The 22,737-nt window shown below is 39.4% G+C and overlaps 1 pseudogene; it reads right to left on the bottom strand.

The window, feature by feature from the left end:
* Positions 1-510: 510 nt before the first annotated feature.
* The window catches only part of LOC149245214 (mitogen-activated protein kinase 9-like), a 54,133-nt pseudogene continuing 31,906 nt past the window's right edge, over positions 511-22,737 (bottom strand).

Raw genomic sequence — 22,737 nt, 5'->3', positions numbered from 1 at the left:
GCGATGAAGTTTTGCAGGTCCCAACCTTTTAAAAGGCCTTCGGTATGTTTTATGAATGTTTTTAAGATATTTCAAAGGGGAATGGGGAAACACGGCTAGAGTTGGAAATACAAAGGGATTCAGGCTAGAGTTAAAAAAGGGTCACCACGGCTAGAGTTTAAAAAACAAAGGGTGAAATGGGGTTTGTGAAAGAAATGGTTTTAAGAGAATATGGAGATTTCTCCAAAACAATTTAAACTGGAGCCGTTCTTCCTCCTTTCAACGGTGACAAAACCCTCATCTTTAACAGGCCATATCTTCTGATTCTGGGGTCCATTTTAGGACTTCCATATACCGTTGGAAAGCTGATTCCAAGCCCTATCTAATGGGGAGGGTTTGATTTAGATTTGAGAGCTTTTGTGGCTTGGAATATGGCTGCAAAAATTTCTTCTCTTTTGCACTTTAGGTAGATTGAAAACACGTTTTTTGTAGGAGTGAAAAAACCACCATTGGATTTTCCACCCATGTGTATTACTGCGGAGTGCCAAGAAAATCAATCATGATATCCAGTTGATGTACAACATTCTTCCTAGGAAATAGTGGCTTTCCCGTAAACATTTCAACAAATATGCATCCTATGCTCCAGAAATCAATGGAAGGAGTGTACTGCAATAAAAGTATATCACCAATAAATTAAGTGATAAGCACAACTTTATTCCCATAATTCTAACAGGGAAAAACAGATCAATGGCATTCTAAATGATAAGAAAGGATCAAAGCAATAAATTATAACGGATATATAGATCCATGCATTGAAAATAAATGTTTATGCTAAAATATGTGGAATTGACATACAATAACATCTCTAAGAAAACCTTTTTAGAAAACATTAATGTTAGGACAATTAAGAAATATAATTTCTTTGTTTCCCCAACAAATTCTAAGAATCACACCAACAACATTTGATCTTCATTCAAGACTTTATTCACTCGTAAAGAATAAGATTTTGTAGCAATTCCAAGTCTAAATTTGAAAATTTAAAACATTGGTTTGAAACACCATTTTTAGCACCGAAACAAGGCCATAATAGGAAGAAAATAGTGGCTGGGATATTAATGTCTTACTCATTGAAACACCTAGATGGACAATAGAAAAATTCTAGGAATACTAAAAAAACTGCCACCAATGACATATCCCATGACACAATTTTCATGAAATACAACTTCCTCTTACACAAGAAACTGTCATGGTACTCTTCCCAACTAATATCCTTTTGGAAAACATACCCAAGCATATCTAATAAAACTTGCTAAATGTTAGATGAGGTCAAAGTAGGAAAGGTTAGAACTTATCAAGGGTAAAATCACTGTTTTAAAATGTGGACATCTATGTTTTTTATTATTATTATTATTATTTTTTATTTTTCCTATATGTCTTGCAATTTGCACACAATGCCATTTTGATATATCCAACCTTACATGGTATATACTTTAGAAAAATTTGAATATTTTGTCTCTAATGGTTCAAAATATATTTTTTCATTACAATCACCCTCGAATATGAAAAATTATAAAATTGCATGTCATAAACATCTTCAAAGCTAACCCTTTTTTTGATAATATAAGTAAACAAATTAGTAGAATGCAATAAAATCAACATGATATAAAGCAAGGAAGGATATTGGAATCATCCTTGGGCCCAAACTATCTCATTTTTTATGAATCAAATTATTTTAGCTCTCAGTTTATGGGCTTGCATTTTGTTAGTTTCTAGACTTTTATGACTGATAGTTTTTGGACCTTAAAGACTCAATTTACTTTTATATGATTTCATCCCTGTTAGTTTTTGAATCTTCAAAACTAGGATTTTCTCAGAGTTCTCAGAAAATGTTAAAGATGACAATGTCTTATCTTTTTGGCTTGCATTCTGAGTGGTATGCCTGATTCTTAGTGGCCTCGGCCTCAACTAAATTGTACTTCTTACCTATATATATTAATAAAGTACAAGCTAAAAACAAAATGACATTTTAAGTTCCTAAGGAAATGTCCCAACATGATAGTTGTAACAACTAACAACCAACAACATGTATTCTCTTTTTTGCTTTAAAGTTTAAACAATGTACAAACAAAATTATGCTAATCTTATATAGAGCTATCATTAGAAAAATTGCCCTCTGGGCATGGGGTAAAGCACTAAAAAACAAAAAACAAATGACAAGTATGAAAAATGCAGCTCAACTATAAATTAAAAGATTCACCTTAGTAAAGAAAGAACCACAAAGCTTAGGGGCTCAATACCACCTGGTTGCCACATAATCCTGCAACAAGGTCCACTCAATATCAACATTTTGCAAAAAAATAAAAAAAGGAAAGAAAAGTAAACAATTTTCTTTTAAGTATTGCCCCATAGTCAGACTTTGCTACTTTCAGAACCTAAATGCCCTCTCTAACGTTGACTAAAGAATATGCATCATTTAGCATGTTTAGTGACTAGAGAATCTCATCTTATATTAAAGTATAGTCAACAAGATGATAAACACTGATATGTTTGGCCCAAAAGCCATGCAAAGCACTCCACACACCTAAGAATTGGATCCTCTCCCATGAAAGCTAATACCATCAATGCTCTCCTCAGTGATATAATTGAGATGCTGATGAGAGCTCATATCATAAAGGAAATAAAATATTATAGACCAAACACCCCAACAGATAATATAAGCTAGACTGGGAGCAAGAATCTACACATGAAGAGAAAATGAATCCCTCTCTTCACCATTCCAGGTAGCTATTCACATGCAATCTAGGGTGAGAGAAATTACCATCTAGAAAATGGAAGATGGAGCATCATTGAAGGAGACACGAGCAAGCCCAAAGTCACATATTTTCAATTTAAAGTCAACATTTGCCAAAATATTTTTTGGTTTCAAGTCATGATTGTAGAAATTTCTTGTAGATTCAAACTGCTTATGTAATTTTCTACAACAAAAGACTTGAATTTACTCTACTCATAAGCGGAAACAATTAATTGATCAATAAATCACAACATAAACATGAGACAAGCTTCAATCACATATTCTAAGAGATTTATCTAAGGGGATAGCCTGCTGCTCAAAACCCCTTCCTATTAATATATTGCATTAGATAAGAAAATAGAGAAGAAATACATTGCTTGTTCAACCTGAACAATCTTTGCACAAGTATATTCTATCTCACTACCTCACAAGATGAATCTAGGAAATACTTAGCCAATTCTTCTACCTTCCAAGCTACTATTTTCTTGCATTGTTCCCTTGGGAATTAGGCCCCTATTAAATATGAAATTCCTCATCCAGAACTACGCAATCCCTATAGGCCCTTCTCCGAGTGCATGCATCACCTATACAGCTCGGAAAATTATTAAACTAATAGTACACTTCCCCTGAACTCCAATCTCAACTGGGTAACTCTCAGATCTGACATGCATGAGTTATTTATGAGTGAATCATCAGTTAACCAGTTTATCACTCTAGGAGGCACCCCACTCCTAGACCTCCCACTAGTTCCTCCAACAATTGGAACTAGTTTAATTGACTTTAACTCAGTTAAACTGAATTAATTAATTAAAACTCAAAATAAAATCAACCAAAGCTCCTATAATGTAGGAGACACTCTACATGATTCAAGTTATACCCAACTCAAATTAACTGAGCCAACTAAGTAAAATTAACTTAGTTACCTAATACAAGTTGTCATGTGATTTGGAATTACAATTTTATTCCTAATTTAATTCAAAGACAAAATTAAACTAGGGTTTTCTTGTTGCATTTTCAACATTTTTCGTTTCCATTTTCAACACTCCCTCTCAACAAGAAAGGGATCAAAATCTATCCCGATCCAGTAACTTTGGAATGTTCCACATGTAACACTTCTCACTATTGTTTTTGCTACTACAACATATGCAATTGAGAATAAAAAACAATCATTGAATCAATCTACCACTGTCTACTGGGAAAACTGTACTGCTGCTGACTCGAATACTGATTGACACTCTTCTCTGCACTCCTCAGTATCTGATTGACATTGATCCTCCCGCTATTAAATATTGTGCCCCCCCCCTAGCAAGGCAATGATCCATGAGGAAAAAATCACGTTAATGGTTCCTGCCCAAATTTCTGCACCCTTGGGGCTATTGCTTCACATTGCCTCACTTCTTACCTGGAGGTATGGCTGCATGTGGTCCCTCTACCCACTTGGATTAAAATTTTCTGCTACTGGAGGTCTCTGCTTTTGTGGATGTCTCCACTTGGCCTCTTCTCTGCTTGCTGAGGTTGCTTCTGAGGCAACATGTTGAGAGCTAATTCATGATCCCTCTCAACCACCAAGTCTCTAACCTTTGCCTTACTCCTAAAGGATTTGCATGCATCTTGTACCTCAAGTGCATATAGGTTCTTGACTCGCACAATGATTTGCTTCACCTGTCCTGTGGCGATGTGTCTAAGGAAAACCTTCCCTTTACTAAATATCACATCATAGCCATGGTCTTCCAATACCACGATGAAAACAAGACTATTCTTTAGTCTTGGAACATACATCACATCTATGAGTCTAAGAGGGGAGCCAAACTCCATCTGAAAAGTAACTATACCAATACCGTTCGTGCTATACCTCCCATCATATCCAAACTCTATGTTCTGCTTGAGGTCTTTATCCTCCAAGTCATTGAAGATATCTATATTACCCATCATATGGAATGAGGCACCACTGTCAAGATACCACATGCTTCCCATTATAGTGATTGCCATGCATGTAATGAGAGTGAAGTCAAGTTGAAATTATGAAGCTAGAGCTTCACCTACTGCTGCTACTGCAAACTCCTTCTTGCTTACCTTCTTCTGTGGACATTTCGTGGCATAGTTCCCAAACTCATGACAATGAAAAAATTTGATGTTGGACAAGTCTTTCTTCTTTCCCTCCTCGCCTTGGGAATTCTTTCCCTTGGATTTATTTTCTTTGCTAACTAATGCAAAATACTCTTCCACTTCTTTGGATGAGGTCCCATCTATGGTGTTCCGTCGAATCTCCTATTGCACCTAGTCAGACCACAACCGCTCCCACTCTAGAAGCTTATCCCTCCCATTTACCGAATCTTGGTATCTGTATCAGCTCTTAGGAAGGCCTAGAAGTGTTAGGCTAACCATATCATCTTCAAAAATTGTAACACCAACACTTCCAAGCTCATCCCGACATTGGGTGAACTTGGTCAAGTACTTTGGTATTGTGTCGCCCTGCTCCATCTGATTTTTCTGAGATTGTCCTTCAATGCCAGATTCCTGTGGTCACTGCTGTTTTGAAACATGTCTGTCAAGGACTTCCACATTGCATACGGAGTCTCCTTACCATGGAGGTTTGGTACAATATGATCTCAAACTCCTTCTAGGATAATCCTTATTTCCTTTGCAACACATTTTCTCCACTTTGCTAGATTGAGCATCAGTTGTTGGAGGCTAAGAATATATTTTTCTATGAATTCCTTAAGCCCATTATCTTCCAACACCGCCTAAATCCTTTCCTTCCAAGCAATATAGTTCAAAATACTCCCAAGGGCATATTTGAGTTTCATTTCGTAGAACGACATCCTGCTAGCTCTGAAGTATGATATTGCAAATTCGATTTCACCTGCAAAATACAAACTCATATTCTCCTCTTATAGAGTGATTTCTGCTATGATAACATGTATAAATTTCTTGTAGATTCAAACTTCTTATGTAATTTTCTAAAAAAAAAGACTTGAATCTACTCTACTCATTAGCAAAAACAATTAATAGATCGAGAAATCACAACATAAACATGAGACAAGATTCAATCACATATGCTCAGAGATTTATCTAAGGGGAAATTTTGTTGCTTAAAACCCCTTCCTATTGATATATTGCATTAGATCAGAAAATAGAGAAGAAATACAATGCTTGTTCAACCTGAACAATCTTTGCACAAGTATAATCCATCTCACTGCCTCACAAGCTGACTCTGGGAAATACTTAGCCAATTTTGATGCCAACCAAGATCCTATTTCCTTGAATTGTTCCCTTGGGAATTAGGCTCCTATTAAATAGGAAATTCCTCTTTCAGAGTTGTTCAATCCTATAGTCCCTTCTTTGACTACATGCACCACATGTACAACTCAGAAAATTATACAACTGATAGTACACTTCCCCTGAAGTCCAATCTCAACTAGGTAATTGTCAGATCTAACGTACATGAGTTATTTGTGAATGAATCATTAATTAACTGGTTGATCACTATAGGAAGCACCCCACTCCTAGACCTCCCACTAGTTCCTCTAACAATTGGAACTAGTTTAACTGACTTTGACTTAGTTAAACTGAATTAATTAATTACAACTCAAAATAAACTCAACTAAGGATCCTATAATGTAGGATACACTCTACATGACTCAAGTTATACCCTCAACTCGAATTAATTGAGCCAACTAAGTCAAATTAACTTAGCTAACTAATACAAGTTGTCATGTGATGTGGAATTAAAATTTTATTCCTAATTTAGTTCAAGGACAAAATTAAATTAGGATTTTCTTGTTGCATTTTCAACATTTCTTGCTTCCATTTTAAAAAATGATGAAATATTTTGCTGTAAGAAAACCATAAAAATATTCCATTAAGCAAAACAATGATACTTCTAATAGGCAAAAGCCCAAAGAAAAAAAATTACTAGGACTGGAAGCAAAACTTCCAGGAGATATTTTTAGACTTGTATGAATGTAGTTTAGAGCTCTAAGAAGCTGATATAGAAAGAACTAATAGTGTTCAGGTGTGAGATCATCATTTGCTTTAATAACTTGGTGAATATCGGACTCCATCAACTCAAATACAACATATATATCTTTGAATTCCCGTCGAGATGGAGGAAGCATAATATGCTTAATCTCAACAATGTATGGATGGCGAAGCAGTATAAGGAGCTTGATTTCTCTCAGAATATGTGTGGCATTAGATACATGTTCAAATACATCATTAATATTCTTAATTTCCACTTTCTCACCAATATGAGTATCAATCACAAAACTTACTACACCATAGCTTCCCTTGCCAACAACCTCCTGTATATGGTATCGGTTTGCCTCACCATATTCGGTGAAGAACTCTGTCTCCAATAAGCTCTAGAATATCACAAGAATGCCATCTCCATATGAAAATTTGCACAGTGTTTCAAAACAAGAAGTTTTCTCAACAAAAAACCTGACTGAATTCCAACATGATAAGGTCATTATTAGCAAATGACATTTGATCTAGTCTTACAAGCGAAGTTATATCTATACTTAAGGGGCCATTCAAGCTCTTTCCTACCAAGAGTTTACATGTTTAATCTCCAAGGCCCAACATTGTGTATCATACAAGAGCATATATCCTAAATGTTTGAAAAACTAGATGGTTTACAAAATTTTAGGTCAAAAAAGTTATAAAGGAAATGAAAATAGGCATGCCTAATTGAATGTGAAATTTGAATCTTAAGTCATGTTACAGAAGTAAACAAGCATATGGTGATAAAACACCCCTCCAATTGAGATAAGTCACAAGTGTATTAATGTCCAACAAATGACCAAATGTAGGTCAATGTGACTGTTCAATACATATGTGGCAAAACAAAGTGGGAGTGCCAAAAAAATGTCACTCTTATAAAAGCAAGAAACAAAGTTGATCTCTAAAATATGGATGCAACTAACATAACGCAACGCTTCATATCTGAATACATCAAATCCTTAAATCTCCAGGACCAAGTTCCTATTATCAAATTGGGGAGAGAGGGGGTCCTCCTCTGAAGTTGAATGTGAAGGCCTCCTGACATCTAAGGAAATAAATTCGGTATATAAATCTAGTTAGAGAAGTTTGATATGGCCTAGAGAATGTCTCTAGTTCTAGAAGAGGTGATCTATTATCGATATTCTAGCTTGAGAAGAATTCTTGTTTGTTAGATGTGCATACCTTGTAGCACGAAAAATGTCACCTAAAGTTAGAGGGCTTTACATGTTGGGCTATGTTATTTTATCTAGGTTGCTTATAGAGGACTGGGTCCACTTTGTATTGTTGGTCTCCCTTAACTTTCATATAAATAGAGGAAGGAGAGAGTATTTTTGTCAAATCAATCATCACACACTTATATTAGGGATGTGAGGAGTGTATAACACTTCTTTCTCTCTCTCCCTCTCTCTTGTACTTTTCTTCATGTATAGTTGTTCTCGTCTTCGATGCTAGGTTATTGGAGGAAGTTAAAAGTAAAATTTAGGGTTCAGGTTGTAGTGAAAGGAGATAAAGAAGATAGTTTTTGTGATAAACCTTATAGAGACGAGAGAAGTATCTTATGTAGTATCTCTTATGAGAGATAATACTAGGGTTTTGTGTCATTCAAAAACCCTAGTGCTACTTCATGTGATTATTATGGAGGGGAGAGAAGGAGAATCCTTGTACACTTATGTGATGCAAATGTGCCAGAGAGGATCTTTGTATTAAAAAAATATATATTACAGAACTATGGAACACATAAAATATTGTGGAAACACAAATACAAAAATGCATAAAACAAGAGAGACACATATATACGTGGTTCACCCAATTTGGGCTACGTCCAAGGAGAAAAAACCGGTCCTTCCTTTTATATTATCTAGAAAAATGACGAGATACAACCTACAACAAATTCACTGTAATTTCCTCTTCACTCTCACACAACCTCCTCTTTCTCTCTCTTGCTCAGAATAATAATCCAAAACCATAATGCAATTCCATCATATAAACTGAGGGTTTCCTTATAGGGAAAAAAACCCTACATTAACATAAATTCTACCATCAGATCATATGCATAATAAACAACCCAAATTGACTACAAAATTACAATATTTTACAAGGAAATTTTTCATCTATTAAGTCCCCCCCACACTCCCCCACATGGAGGGTTGTACAATCTTCCTGGGGTATACATCCAGCTAAAACAAAGACGTTTGAATTAGGAAGATAATTAGTCTCCACATCCAACACTTTGGTGGAGCAACCATCTTTGTTTAGGAATGATTCCTAACTAGGAGGAGTTATTGGCTCACGGTTTTCAATGTTTTCCTTAGTTTGGGATCGAAGACCATGTTTTTTCCATCTTGTTGTAAGATGTTGGTATGCACTTTAACTATATATATTTTTGGCAAGAAAATTTACTTTAAAACTAACCCAATATTCGACCGAGGGTTCCAAAAAAAGCTCGTGTAGTTTAGCACTTCATCGGCATATTCACTCCTTCCAAAAGGAAGAAGAGTCTCACTCGAGGTGAGCCAAAACCATAAAAAGATAAAGGGGATTTAGATCTGCCTATTATACGAATTGCACAACTATCACAACATTCATTATTATCCTTTATGCAATATACATTCAATAGGAAATTTAACATAAGCATAAAATTTTAAAAGGGGCCCATAAATTACATAGAAATGTGTAAAAATCCTGTCATTCTTATATTAATCACCAATAGAGAACAATTTCATTACAAAAACAACATTACAACTTACAACAGTTACATAACTGTGCGTAGTATCCAAATATATAGGAAATACATAACCAAAATATTACAAATCCAAATCTCAGAGCAAACAATTATGGATGCTCAACTCTAACTCTCAGGATTGATCTAGAATTTGCAACACTGTCTAAACAATTATTTCTCGCTGCCTTATGTTTTCTTTTATAACCATGCTCGCTTGCTCTGATACCTCACTTGATTGATCCATGGTTTTCAATATCTTGGGCCATCATTTTGTTTTTCTACTTGACTATATCAAAATATCAAAATCAACTCTTATTTCTTCAACACACTCCCTTATTTTTCGCTGTGAGAGTTCCGAGTCATTTTACTGTCATTCTAGTTTTCTAGTGCTTCATTTCCAATAACTTCATCCAAAATGTCCTTCACAACTGTTAGCCTTCCAAAAATGAAGTACCCAACATGACCCAACCACATCCTATTGATTCACCCTCGAGTCAATGTGCTGTTGATGTTGCTTCTGAGTCTGTTGCAAGATGGATTCCACTAGCTTCAGCTGTGGTACCCTCAAACGAAGGACCCAACTCTAGAACAGTCTGAAGAGTGGAATCCTTGAAACTGGTGAATGCATAAATATGAGTGCCATGAGTCCAAAATGTAGAAAATTTGGATGAGAAATCAGTAACTATCTACTCACGAAGGTCACTGGGTTGAGACTCAACCAATTCATGAATCTACTAATCGACAACAGTGGATAGGGTGCTCAAGGTCATGAAATGATTTTGAGCTTCTCGTTGAAGGTTGTGGAGGAACTGCTTAGCGACTTGGGATGCATCCTCCAGCTAGATGATTTGGGCATCTAGAACATTGACTTGGTCAAGGAGTTGCTGCATAGCTTATAAATTAGTAGCCACTAAGACTTTCTAGTAGAGATTCTGAACATTCTCGCGTAAAGGATCAATGGATGCACGATTCTTTGCGACGATAGGACTAGCATTGGAATATGAAGAAACACATGTTGGGATTCTTGCATGACCTGGGGTAGGGTGGCGTGAAGAGAAGTGGCATTCTATAATTTCTCATTAAGATAAGCATGATAGGTGATGGAAGGATCAAAGTAAGACTACTACAATTTGGTGACGGTGTCATGGAGCTCGACATGCTTGGACAATAGTTTTTGACATGCTGCTTCAACCATACTACAATATTTGATAGGGGAACAGGCGATGAAGTATTCAGTTTTTTTGGGAGCATATGGAGCAAGGATCAACCATAAATATTCCATTTGAGAATGAACCACGCTAACCTGGGACTCTAATCCTTCCTTTTCAAAACTTAATTTCATTTGTACTGATAATGAGACAGTCAATTGGTGTTGTTGTTCTTCACAGGCGACCTGAAGATCAATATACATAGTCTCGGTCTGAACCAAATGATGCTCCAAATAAGAAACGAAGGCATGAATGAATTGAGCGAGCTGATGGGAAGACCAAGTGCTGAGAGTGTTGACCGTAATTACTTCGGTCGGTGGGACTCTAGACTGTAGTGGTTGGCCACTAGCAACCAACCTCTCTAATTGATATTGTGGTGAACTTTCACGCTGAATAGTAGCTTTGTGATTCCCCTTAATGTGGTGCAAAATAGGTGTTGGGGTGAAACTAATGAGGTCATGCTACTAGGCGACACAGGAAATTACTTGAAGATAAATTATTCTACTGAAATTGTTGGAGGAGAAGACAGCGATGGATAGGATGGAGCAGTTAATGGTGGGGAAAGAGCAGTAGCAGGAAAATCAGTGGAAAAAACAATCGTTGAATCAATTTCCATCTCGGTAGGGTCATCAAGGGCAACAAGTGAATCAGGGTGGTCAGATAAAGTAGTAGCGAATGAATGAGGCATCCCTTTAGATGTTGTGTGCAGGGATGGAGGTAATTATTCTTGAACAGGCACCACATAACCCATTACTATCGATTCAACATCAAGGTAAATGAAGGTAGAGGTAGAGGGAGTGCAATGAGCTTGATGAGGTGAAAAAGGGTTAAAAATGGTTACAGGCGGAATAGTAGATGCAATAATAGGTGGTGCAGTGGACATAGGGGTAAGATGATGTACATGAAGTGTTTTCTACACATATGAACTGACCTCAGACCAACTGGCATAAGATGAGCTCACACACTCCTTAGCTTTCTTTAAAAGGGGTTGGAGGTCCTCAGGTGCATCTTCATAATGCTTGCTATAAGTTGAAGGGGCTTCTTCAGTAGGCTTCAAAGCATCAATATTAGAAAAATATTTGGCTATCTTGTTGGCATGCAATAACCCCTGGCCAACTGTCGATTTCTGTGTGGAAGTCATTTTTCGCTGATATAAAATGACAACGGGTACATAGAGAAAGTATATGAGAAAACATGCATCGACTGAAGATAACATGAACTAAAAGAGATACCAAACCAAATTAAAGGAAAATATTGTCCCAACAAAGTAATCGGCACCTGCGAAATAACATTTGTCACAACGACCATCTTATTGTACCAATGGCTAAAAGCGAGGTCATCAAAATCTCTGTTGACAATATCTTTGGTACTTCGTCAGGATGCATACATATAAGCATGGGGCTCTTTGTCAGAAATTACATCAAGGTCACGACCGTCTGGAGGACACCATTTGGACATGGCAAGTGGGATAAGCAGGTAGCTAAAAAATAAATAAGTGGACTAAGCATAGTGTTATAGACATTTTTGTGCCTTACAGCATGAAGCATGAAATGTCAATAATCTGAGGGATCCAAAGTCCCTAAACATGTTGTTCCTACCCCTAGAGGAACAAGGTCAGCAAACCACAGCACTAAATATCAGTTCTCCACCTGAAAACACTAAAAAACAAGCTAATTCTGGATCATGTCAACTGCTCCACTGAGCATCTGCGCTGAATGTCAACTGCTCCACTCTGTACCTGCACTGAATGTCAACTCTAATGAAGGCTACCTGCGCTGGGCGAGATTGGCCAAGTGGCACAGTCATTCTGCAAGGTGTCAAATGCCCAGGAAGCTTCCAAAATGACACTTGGATCAGGGAATTCGCCTTGTGATGAGTAAGAGGATCTAGATCTCCAAGTGGAAGCAAGAAACTCCAAGTGGACTCAAGAACTGAAGAATAACTGAAGTGGGAGAGGACACTAGTCAGCTCCATGCCAAGCTCAAGCTGACTCATCCTTTCTCCAAAACTCCTATATATAGAGCTCTCTCATGAGGTCTAAGGAGGCTGGAATCTTGTGAATGTAAGGAAGTGCTGTTGGTTTGAATATAGAACTATTGGGTGATTGCTTTGAAGGAGGTGAAGAGGAGATTTCTTTCTGCTGGGAGGTGTTGCTGGATTGGGCCTCTTATGGTTGTAACACTCTCAGAACTTTACTTCTTCCATTAATAAAGTATTTGAGGTTCTTCTATATGCATGTGTCTTTGTGGCGTATTGATACTTGTATGTTTGATTTATTCTAATCCTTGAATCAGTTATGGATGTATGCTTCTTGTAGTTTCCCTTTCTTGTGCTTTTGCAGGATCTCTGTGTAGCTGGGCCAGTGAAAGAGCAAGGAGCTGGGAGCAAGCAGCAAAGAGGGAAGATTGGATCAACCATTAGCGGAAGATAACGGTTAGTGGATCTCTTTCTCCTCTCTCTTACATCTCATAAAGAAGTAATCTTGAATAGCTTTGCATTCGGTTGTTGCTGAGGTACTATCACCCTTAGAGTGGGATAGGGTCATTCTGTATTGGATACTTTTCCCAACAAAAAATTGGCGACTCCGCTGGGGATCATATCTTGTTGGTTGTTTGTGTTTTTGCTATTCATTTCATAAACACAGGGAGTACCGAATCGAACTGCATTTGGATCTTTCAAATGCAAAGTAGAGGGCAGCTACTCTAGCTCAGTTTCTGGGCAAGTTTATGATTTGAAGAGCTGATCCACAAGGACTCTAATAAGCTCTTAGTGATAGCTTTTCATCCTCCTTTTCATCCCTTAGTGTGTACTTGACTGATAGCTTCTGATTTGGCCAAAAACTGTGAATTTTTGAGCAATCTGTGACCCGGAAACCAAGAGAAACGAAAGTTTCGTTCTTCAGTGCAGGCTGTGTGAAGGCTGTCTGCATTTCAGCGCAGTTCCCGAAGGGGCTACCTGCGCTGAAGGTCAAACTGCCTGTGTACCACCTGCGCTGGACCAGTCTTGCCTTGTGCTACTGGGGTTTCCTGCTGTTTCATGCCCTGTTTTCACTCCTGTTTTTGCTGCCTGTTACCAGTCAATGTACCTATCTGAAACCAACTTTCCTTGCCACTATTCCGCCTCGGTTGTATAAAGAAACTGTGTTTGTTCTTTGCGTATTTCTTATATCATTTGCAGTTTCCCATAACGAAAGTGAACTAGTCTTGCTGTGGCCTCTTAGATCTAGACCTGTGATAAAGTGTCGTTTTGATCTTAAGAGTTAGTTTGTTTGCTGTTCATAGCTGATTGAGCTTTTGCTTTCATCATATGGTTTGAATTTATACATTTCTAGTGTCGAAACAAGTAAATCTTAAGGTGTCTTTCGATTTTGGACAAGCTTGTTTGCTTTCACTTGAAATTGAATTCAAAATTATACAACAGCTTTCTTTTTGTGTCGCACAAACATTAAGAAAGAGAAAAGAAATACTTGCATTGTGCATGTGCATTATGACAGCTTGTATGATGATTTAGGAAAAAGTGCATTAGTGTGTGCTCTATGATCTGTGTGAAAAGATGTTATCTTTCTTTTCCTTCAGTAGTTAAGATTTTCAAAGTTGAAAGATTGAAAAGCTTGCTTATCATCTTAGACTGCATTTAGGAGTGTTATCATACATCTCGTGGTGATCCATAAAGGCAAACTGCTAAACAAGATCAACATTAAAATGAATTGAATTTACATAACAACGCATTGAAACATAACGCAAACACATAGAGGTCTAAGCTAGAGACGTGTTCCGGCGTCGTTAAACGTGATATCTTAGCGTTGAGTGGTTGGGTGATTCCTCCACGGTGAAGCGATAAGTATCAATACGGACTTGTGCTCCCACGTACCGTCGCGTATATATTGGGAGACCCCTATAGGAACAAAGCCTTTATCCATAGGAAACCGTGTCGGCCGCCCTACTGATCGCAATGCAGTGAACACAACATTCACGAAGATCGACCACTCGTACCGTAAAACGTATTCTGTGGTTTTGCGAAAAGTTTGGCACACCCTCTGCCTAGAACTCCAGAGCAGTTTCTTTTGGCCTTTTTCAAACTCTATAACTGAAAAAGTCCATCCGAGCATTTGTCACTTCGGGCTCGTTAAAACATCGAAGGAGACTAGAGTCATCTTTAGCTTTTTCTCGACTCTTAAAAAGTGAAAAAGCAAGTTGTGTCTAAAGCGTCGTTATAAAATTCATTTTAAACAGAACATAATCACCTCCTATTCCTACGTTGATCTTTAGGTTGAGAACATGGAACGCCCCAACCAAGGAACTCCACATGATGGAAATCCTAGTCCTTTCTCCTCTTGGGGAGAAGTTGGTGCGCCCCACATGGCCACATTGTCGCTTCCAGGACTGACAATTGGCCTGCCTATTTGGCTATTCTCAACCAATGTAGTTCAGAACACCATGGTTCCTGAATAGTCGAGTCAACAGTTAGATCAGTCTAGAGCTGCCCACCAGCCTTCAACTTCCTATAACTCTTCCTCCAATCCTTCATCTTCGCAAGGTAGAGCCGGCAAAAGCCAAGCTCCCATGGAGAAGAAGGAGAAGAAGAAGAAGGAGAAGAAGAAGAAGGAACCTAAGGCGCCTGGGGGCAAGCAAAAGACATCTGACAAAAATCCACACACAGCACAGACCGGGCCTAAATCGCCATGTGTCATATGTAAAGGAGACCACTTCCATAGAGATTGTCCCTGTATTCCCCGGATACTAAGGGACTGGTCCCCTCGGTTGCACAATTCGGGAGCATCAACCTCTGATAGCCATGTTGAATGATTACCGTCAACCAGCGAAAGTGAAGGTTCAAGACAAAGAGGGGCAGCAAGATCCCCCTGCAGACTGTGTGAAGGCAATCACGCCATCCACCGTTGTGCCTTCTTAGATGAAGCGAAGAGAGTTTTGGAAGATCGCCCGGTTTCACCGTTGAGACTTCCTCCTGGATACAAAAAACTCGTGCCGAGTCCTTCGTTGGTTGAAAATACAGCTGGCCCGCTCAAGTGGTCAGCTGAAGCGTCAGTCATTGAAAATGAACCTACTGAATCCAGACCAGACGAAAGTCTAAAGGTCGATACGGCAGTTGACCCGGTTCCGCCTTCAGAGGTTTCATCTTCAAATGACACCGTCACTGAAGATTCATCTTCAAATGACACCCTCACTGAAGAGAGTAAGGATGACACCATCCAGATTCTTTTCATCAACACCGACTCTGATGAGCATCAGGGCAATGCGCCCATTCCTTTATCGCAGGAAGGAACATCGTCAGGGTCATATCCGGCCATGTATTCGGTCCCACCACCAAGCAACCTGGTTGTGTCCTTTGATTGGAACCAACTAGGCAGACCCCGGTTACCAGCCAGTATACCATTCAGAATCATAGTCCAAATTTACAGAATGGTAATGGCTGGAACTATCATTGATGAAGGGGCATCTGTGAGTATCCTTTCCTCTATTGCTTGGAAAGCACTGGGTTCCCCGGAGCTTTTGCCTGAGATAAGAAATCTCTCGGGTTTTGATAAAGGAACCAGTCGACCATTAGGGATCCTCCCCAATGTGCCTGTTACATTGAAAGGGAAGACCGTTCAAATGAACGTGATGGTCGTTCAAGGACCCTTGGATTATAACCTACTCCTTGGACGAGACTATATATATTGCATAGGAGCTATAGTCTCCTCACTCTTTAGAGTAATGTGTTTTCCACACGAAGGAAGAATGGTCAAGCTTGTAGACCAACTTTCATTTCCGGGATCACGCATCGCAAATAGTCAGATACCAACCCTGAATGGTCTATTCACCCAAGAAATGTCTCCACCCCCAGTCCTCCTTCCCGATGAGTGCGAGTGATTCGGAAAGATGGGACTGGAACCCAGGGGGCATGCATCCTGGTCTGCTTCGGGCAGAGGAAACCTTGGGTATAGGGTAGAATTTCCGCGAAAGAATATGACTAGTCCGTACCCCGTCCGTGGATGGAAGAGGGGTTGTTCTGGAACATGATTCTTTTGTTAAGGTTACTTGTTTGACAAAGGTCATTCACCATTGTCTACTTCGGTAGACAGTGCCGAGGAGATGTTTTCGTTTGATGGTGTTAACAAAACAATCTTTGGGTAACCAGAAAGAGGCAAGCCTCCCTCAATAACATTAATGTTTTATCTTTGAGTAGTGTTCTTCTCTTGTCGCAAGTAGCTGTTTCTCTTGCGATCTTGCAAAAGAGCTGTCAAAAGTTAGGCTGACGGGAAGACAAGTACCGCATAAGACCTGTTAAAAATAACGAGAAGACAAGTATCGTTAACATTAGACTAGCAAGACGACAAGTAGCTGTGAACACCCAAAGAAAAGCAGAGGTGGAGGAGAGGAGGGGCAGCCTTGAAATTGTATTTTATACCTGGGGGCATGCAAACCTTTTGGAGTGCAAGCAAGGGACGACTATTTATTTTTTAAATTTTTAGGTCCTCCCTTTAAACCTGTAGGTCTAACCCTTTAAACTCGTAGGATTAGCCGTTTCCGAACTTGCATAAAGAAAGGATGATTAGGAGCATAGCTTCGTGAGATAAAGCTCCATAAAAAATAGCTATCTCACAGGAGACATTCTTATCTTATGACTGGTATTATCGAGCAGTTTTACCGTGAAATTTATGCTCGTTAAAAAATAGAAAAGCGAGATCCGAGCAGTTTTAGCACATAGTTCATGCTCGTTAAAAAATAAACATAAGATCGAGCAGTTTTACCGTGGAATTTATGCTCGTTAAAAAATAGAAAAGCGTGAGAAAAAGTTTCCTCCAGAGTTCAAGCTCATTAAAAAATGAACCTATTCCGGTAAATAACCATTGTGATCGTAAATTTATTAGCCATAAAAAGCCTTGGTCGTGTTTGCACCCGCCACCTCCATTTCATTTGGCCCATCGTTCACCTCCATATGATTGTTTACCCATTTTGAGGAACAGCTGCGAAGAGTGATTTCACCTAGCCATCCTTGTGACACTGCCGTGATTGGAAAATTCCAACCTGTACCTGGAATCTGCTGCTATCCCTGTTTATCACTCGTTCCTCAAAAGACGAGTCTTCTTTGAGCTCTTTTCATCTGACTCGTAAAATATGAAAAGTTTGCCGAGTTTTGGCCTTCCAGCTTGCTAAAAGGACCGGAAGAGCTATCCCTCCTCTAGATTTTAATCTTTTTGGACCTGAGGGATTATTGCACAAAAAGGTCGAGCGCTTGTTTTATTCGGCTCGTTAAAATTATCGAAAACTCATCCCTTCTGTATTGTTTTATACTTTTTCGGACTTAAGGGATTAGATGACGAAAAAGGAATTTTGGAGTTAACTTTCTGTACCTTTTAAGACTCTCTAAAAATGAAAAGGACCGAGTTTTCCTTGTCGTTAGACTCGTTAAAATGATTAAATAGCGACAAACTTGTCTTTAGACGAGAACGAGTTTCCCTATCGCTAGGCTCGTTAAAACATAGCGATGGGCTTGCCCGAAGGGCAGGTTATAGAACAAGCATATGTTATCCTCCTCAAGCTTGACAAAAATAAAGAGGTACTGGTCAGAAATGACTGGGGAAAAATTGGGAGAACCTCAAAGCTTTAATGGTAGCAAGTCGCTCTTGAACATGACACTTTGTCCTCCGTATCACATCGGGTTGGGTTGTTTCATTCACCGGTCTCATCACCATGGTCCTCGCCAAACCATCCACATTTGGGGTAATGCTACCGATCCATCACATCAGTGTCGTTATATGTTCAAGAGATGTTGTTCAGAAAGAGTCAACCGTGTCCCATCCACTGCCATACATTATCCTTCATCCATCCATGATCGCCACCCTGAATCATATTTCACAGATTGTTTTCACCTCCACTAAAATCATTTAGCTCCGTTCCGTGTCACTGATGTGGGATTCATTAAGGCCCTCCTTTGACAGATCGCTTCTTGTCGACTTCAGCTCGTTATCCAAGAAGTTGATCTAGGAACACCCCCCTTAGTACTTTGAAGCTTGCATGCCTCAATGGCAAGTTTCTCACTTCTGGCGACAGGTATACATTAATGACCTTCGACCAGAAGATTTTGCGTGGTGTTCGACGCCAAGTCCTTCATTCACACCACGTGAATTGTACTGCAGTACCTTGAGGATCATTGTCATTATTGGTGATTCCTCTCGCGCTTGTTAACGGTTTACATTATTGACCGGTAATCAAGCGATGTCTTTCCATGTTCGACTTCAGCGCAATTCTCACATGGATCGACTTGTACTTAGAGTAAAGATCGAACGAGTATTGAAGACCCCGGATCTAGTTTCATCCATCTGGGCTGCGATATATATTCAGGAAATATAAAGACATTTGATATGTACATCATTACAGCAGATGATCATCCTACTCAAAGGATGATAATTTCAGCAGAGAATTATCAGTCTACCATCAGACGATCGTCTGTTCTATGTACCAAAATGAATTTATAAAGCTGAGCATGGGAATGTCCGCCTCAGCTAGATCATGAAAGCAGAATGAAAAATAATGTATTGTATTGTATTTTATTACAAGACACCTCTCAGCGGTTGAATGAACTTCGGATCCTCCTGATAAAGCATTTCACCCGATAAACGACCTCATACTTTAGGGGGCAACTGTTATAGACATTTTTGTGCCTTACAGCATGAAGCATGAAATGTCAATAATCTGAGGGATCCAAAGTCCCTAAACATGTTGTTCCTACCCCTAGAGGAACAAGGTCAGCAAACCACAGCACTAAATATCAGTTCTCCACCTGAAAACACTCAAAAACAAGCTAATTCTGGATCATGTCAACTGCTCCACTGAGCATCTGCGCTGAATGTCAACTGCTCCACTCTGTACCTGCGCTGATTGTCAACTCTAATGAAGGCTACCTGCGCTGGGTGAGATTGGCCAAGTGGCACAGTCATTCTGCAAGGTGTCAAATGCCCAGGAAGCTTCCAAAATGACACTTGGATCAGGGAATTCGCCTTGTGATGAGTAAGAGGATCTAGATCTCCAAGTGGAAGCAAGAAACTCCAAGTGGACTCAAGAACTGAAGAATAACTGAAGTGGGAGAGGACACTAGTCAGCTCCATGCCAAGCTCAAGCTGACTCATCCTTTCTCCAAAACTCCTATATATAGAGCTCTCTCATGAGGTCTAAGGAGGCTGGAATCTTGTGAATGTAAGGAAGTGCTGTTGGTTTGAATATAGAACTATTGGGTGATTGCTTTGAAGGAGGTGAAGAGGAGATTTCTTTCTGCTGGGAGGTGTTGCTGGATTGGGCCTCTTATGGTTGTAACACTCTCAGAACTTTACTTCTTCCATTAATAAAGTATTTGAGGTTCTTCTATATGCATGTGTCTTTGTGGCGTATTGATACTTGTATGTTTGATTTATTCTAATCCTTGAATCAGTTATGGATGTATGCTTCTTGTAGTTTCCCTTTCTTGTGCTTTTGCAGGATCTCTGTGTAGCTGGGCCAGTGAAAGAGCAAGGAGCTGGGAGCAAGCAGCAAAGAGGGAAGATTGGATCAACCATTAGCGGAAGATAACGGTTAGTGGATCTCTTTCTCCTATCTCTTACATCTCATAAAGAAGTAATCTTGAATAGCTTTGCATTCGGTTGTTGCTGAGGTACTATCACCCTTAGAGTGGGATAGGGTCATTCCGTATTGGATACTTTTCCCAACAACAAATTGGCGACTCCGCTGGGGATCGTATCTTGTTGGTTGTTTGTGTTTTTTCTATTCATTTCATAAACACAGGGAGTACCGAATCGAACTGCATTTGGATCTTTCAAATGCAAAGTAGAGGGCAACTACTCTAGCTCAGTTTCTGGGCAAGTTGATGATTTGAAGAGCTGATCCACAAGGACTCTAATAAGCTCTTAGTGATAGCTTTTCATCCCTTAGTGTGTACTTGACTGATAGCTTCTGATTTGGCCAAAAACTGTGAATTTTTGAGCAATCTGTGACCCGGAAACCAAGAGAAACGAAAGTTTCATTCTTCAGTGCAGGCTGTGTGAAGGCTGTCTGCATTTCAGCGCAGTTCCCGAAGGGGCTACCTGCGCTGAAGGTCAAACTGCCTGTGTACCACCTGCGCTGGACCAGTCTTGCCTTGTGCTACTGGGGTTTCCTGCTGTTTCTTGCCCTGTTTTCACTCCTGTTTTTGCTGCCTGTTACCAGTCAATGTACCTATCTGAAACCAACTTTCCTTGCCACTATTCCACCTCGGTTGTATAAAGAAACTGTGTTTGTTCTTTGCGTATTTCTTATATCATTTGCAGTTTCCCATAACGAAAGTGAACTAGTCTTGCTGTGGCCTCTTAGATCTAGACCTGTAATAAAGTGTCGTTTTGATCTTAAGAGTTAGTTTGTTTGCTGTTCATAGCTGATTGAGCTTTTGCTTTCGTCATATGGTTTGAATTTATACATTTCTAGTGTCGAAACAAGTAAATCTTAAGGTGTCTTTCGATTTTGGACAAGCTTGTTTGCTTTCACTTGAAATTGAATTCAAAATTATACAACAGCTTTCTTTTTGTGTCGCACAAACATTAAGAAAGAGAAAAGAAATACCTGCATTGTGCATGTGCATTATGACAGCTTGTATGATGATTTAGGAAAAAGTGCATTAGTGTGTGCTCTATGATCTGTGTGAAAAGATGTTATCTTTCTTTTCCTTCAGTAGTTAAGATTTTCAAAGTTGAAAGATTGAAAAGCTTGCTTATCATCTTAGATTGCATTTAGGAGTGTTATCATACATCTCGTGGTGATCCATAAAGGCAAACTGCTAAACAAGATCAACATTAAAATGAATTGAATTTACATAACAACGCATTGAAACATAACGCAAACACATAGAGGTCTAAGCTAGAGACGTGTTCCGGCGTCGTTAAACGTGATATCTTAGCGTTGAGTGGTTGGGTGATTCCTCCACGGTGAAGCGATAAGTATCAATACGGACTTGTGCTCCCACGTACCGTCGCGTATATATTGGGAGACCCCTATAGGAACAAAGCCTTTATCCATAGGAAACCGTGTCGGCCGCCCTACTGATCGCAATGCAGTGAACACAACATTCACGAAGATCGACCACTCGTACCGTAAAACGTATTCTGTGGTTTTGCGAAAAGTTTGGCACACCCTCTGCCTAGAACTCCAGAGCAGTTTCTTTTGGCCTTTTTCAAACTCTATAACTGAAAAATTCCATCCGAGCATTTGTCACTTTGGGCTCGTTAAAACATCGAAGGAGACTAGAGTCATCTTTAGCTTTTTCTCGACTCTTAAAAAGTGAAAAAGCAAGTTGTGTCTAAAGCGTCGTTATAAAATTCATTTTAAACGGAACATAATCACCTCCTATTCCTACGTTGATCTTTAGGTTGAGAACATGGAACGCCCCAACCAAGGAACTCCACATGATGGAAATCCTAGTCCTTTCTCCTCTTGGGGAGAAGTTGGTGCGCCCCACATGGCCACATTGTCGCTTCGAGGACTGACAATTGGCCTGCCTATTTGGCTATTCTCAACCAATGTAGTTCAGAACACCATGGTTCTTGAATAGTCGAGTCAACAGTTAGATCAGTCTAGAGCTGCCCACCAGCTTTCAACTTCCTATAACTCTTCCTCCAATCCTTCATCTTCGCAAGGTAGAGCCGGCAAAAGCCAAGCTCCCATGGAGAAGAAGGAGAAGAAGAAGAAGGAGAAGAAGAAGAAGGAACCTAAGGCGCCTAGGGGCAAGCAAAAGACATCTGACAAAAATCCACACACAGCACAGACCGGGCCTAAATCGCCATGTGTCATATGTACAGGAGATCACTTCCATAGAGATTGTCCCTGTATTCCCCGGATACTAAGGGACTGGTCCCCTCGGTTGCACAATTCGGGAGCATCAACCTCTAATAGCCATGTTGAATGCTTACCGTCAACCAGCGAAAGTGAAGGTTCAAGACAAAGAGGGGGAGCAAGATCCCCCTGCAGACTGTGTGAAGGCAATCACGCCATCCACCGTTGTCCCTTCTT

This window comes from Pinus tabuliformis, chromosome 7 (genome assembly GCF_031772625.1).
Source record: "Pinus tabuliformis cultivar Carrire ecotype Pingquan chromosome 7, CPIR1, whole genome shotgun sequence".
Classification (NCBI taxonomy): domain Eukaryota; kingdom Viridiplantae; phylum Streptophyta; class Pinopsida; order Pinales; family Pinaceae; genus Pinus; species Pinus tabuliformis.
The sequence above is the reverse complement of the archived record's forward strand: the minus strand, read 5'-3'. Positions and strand labels throughout refer to the sequence as shown.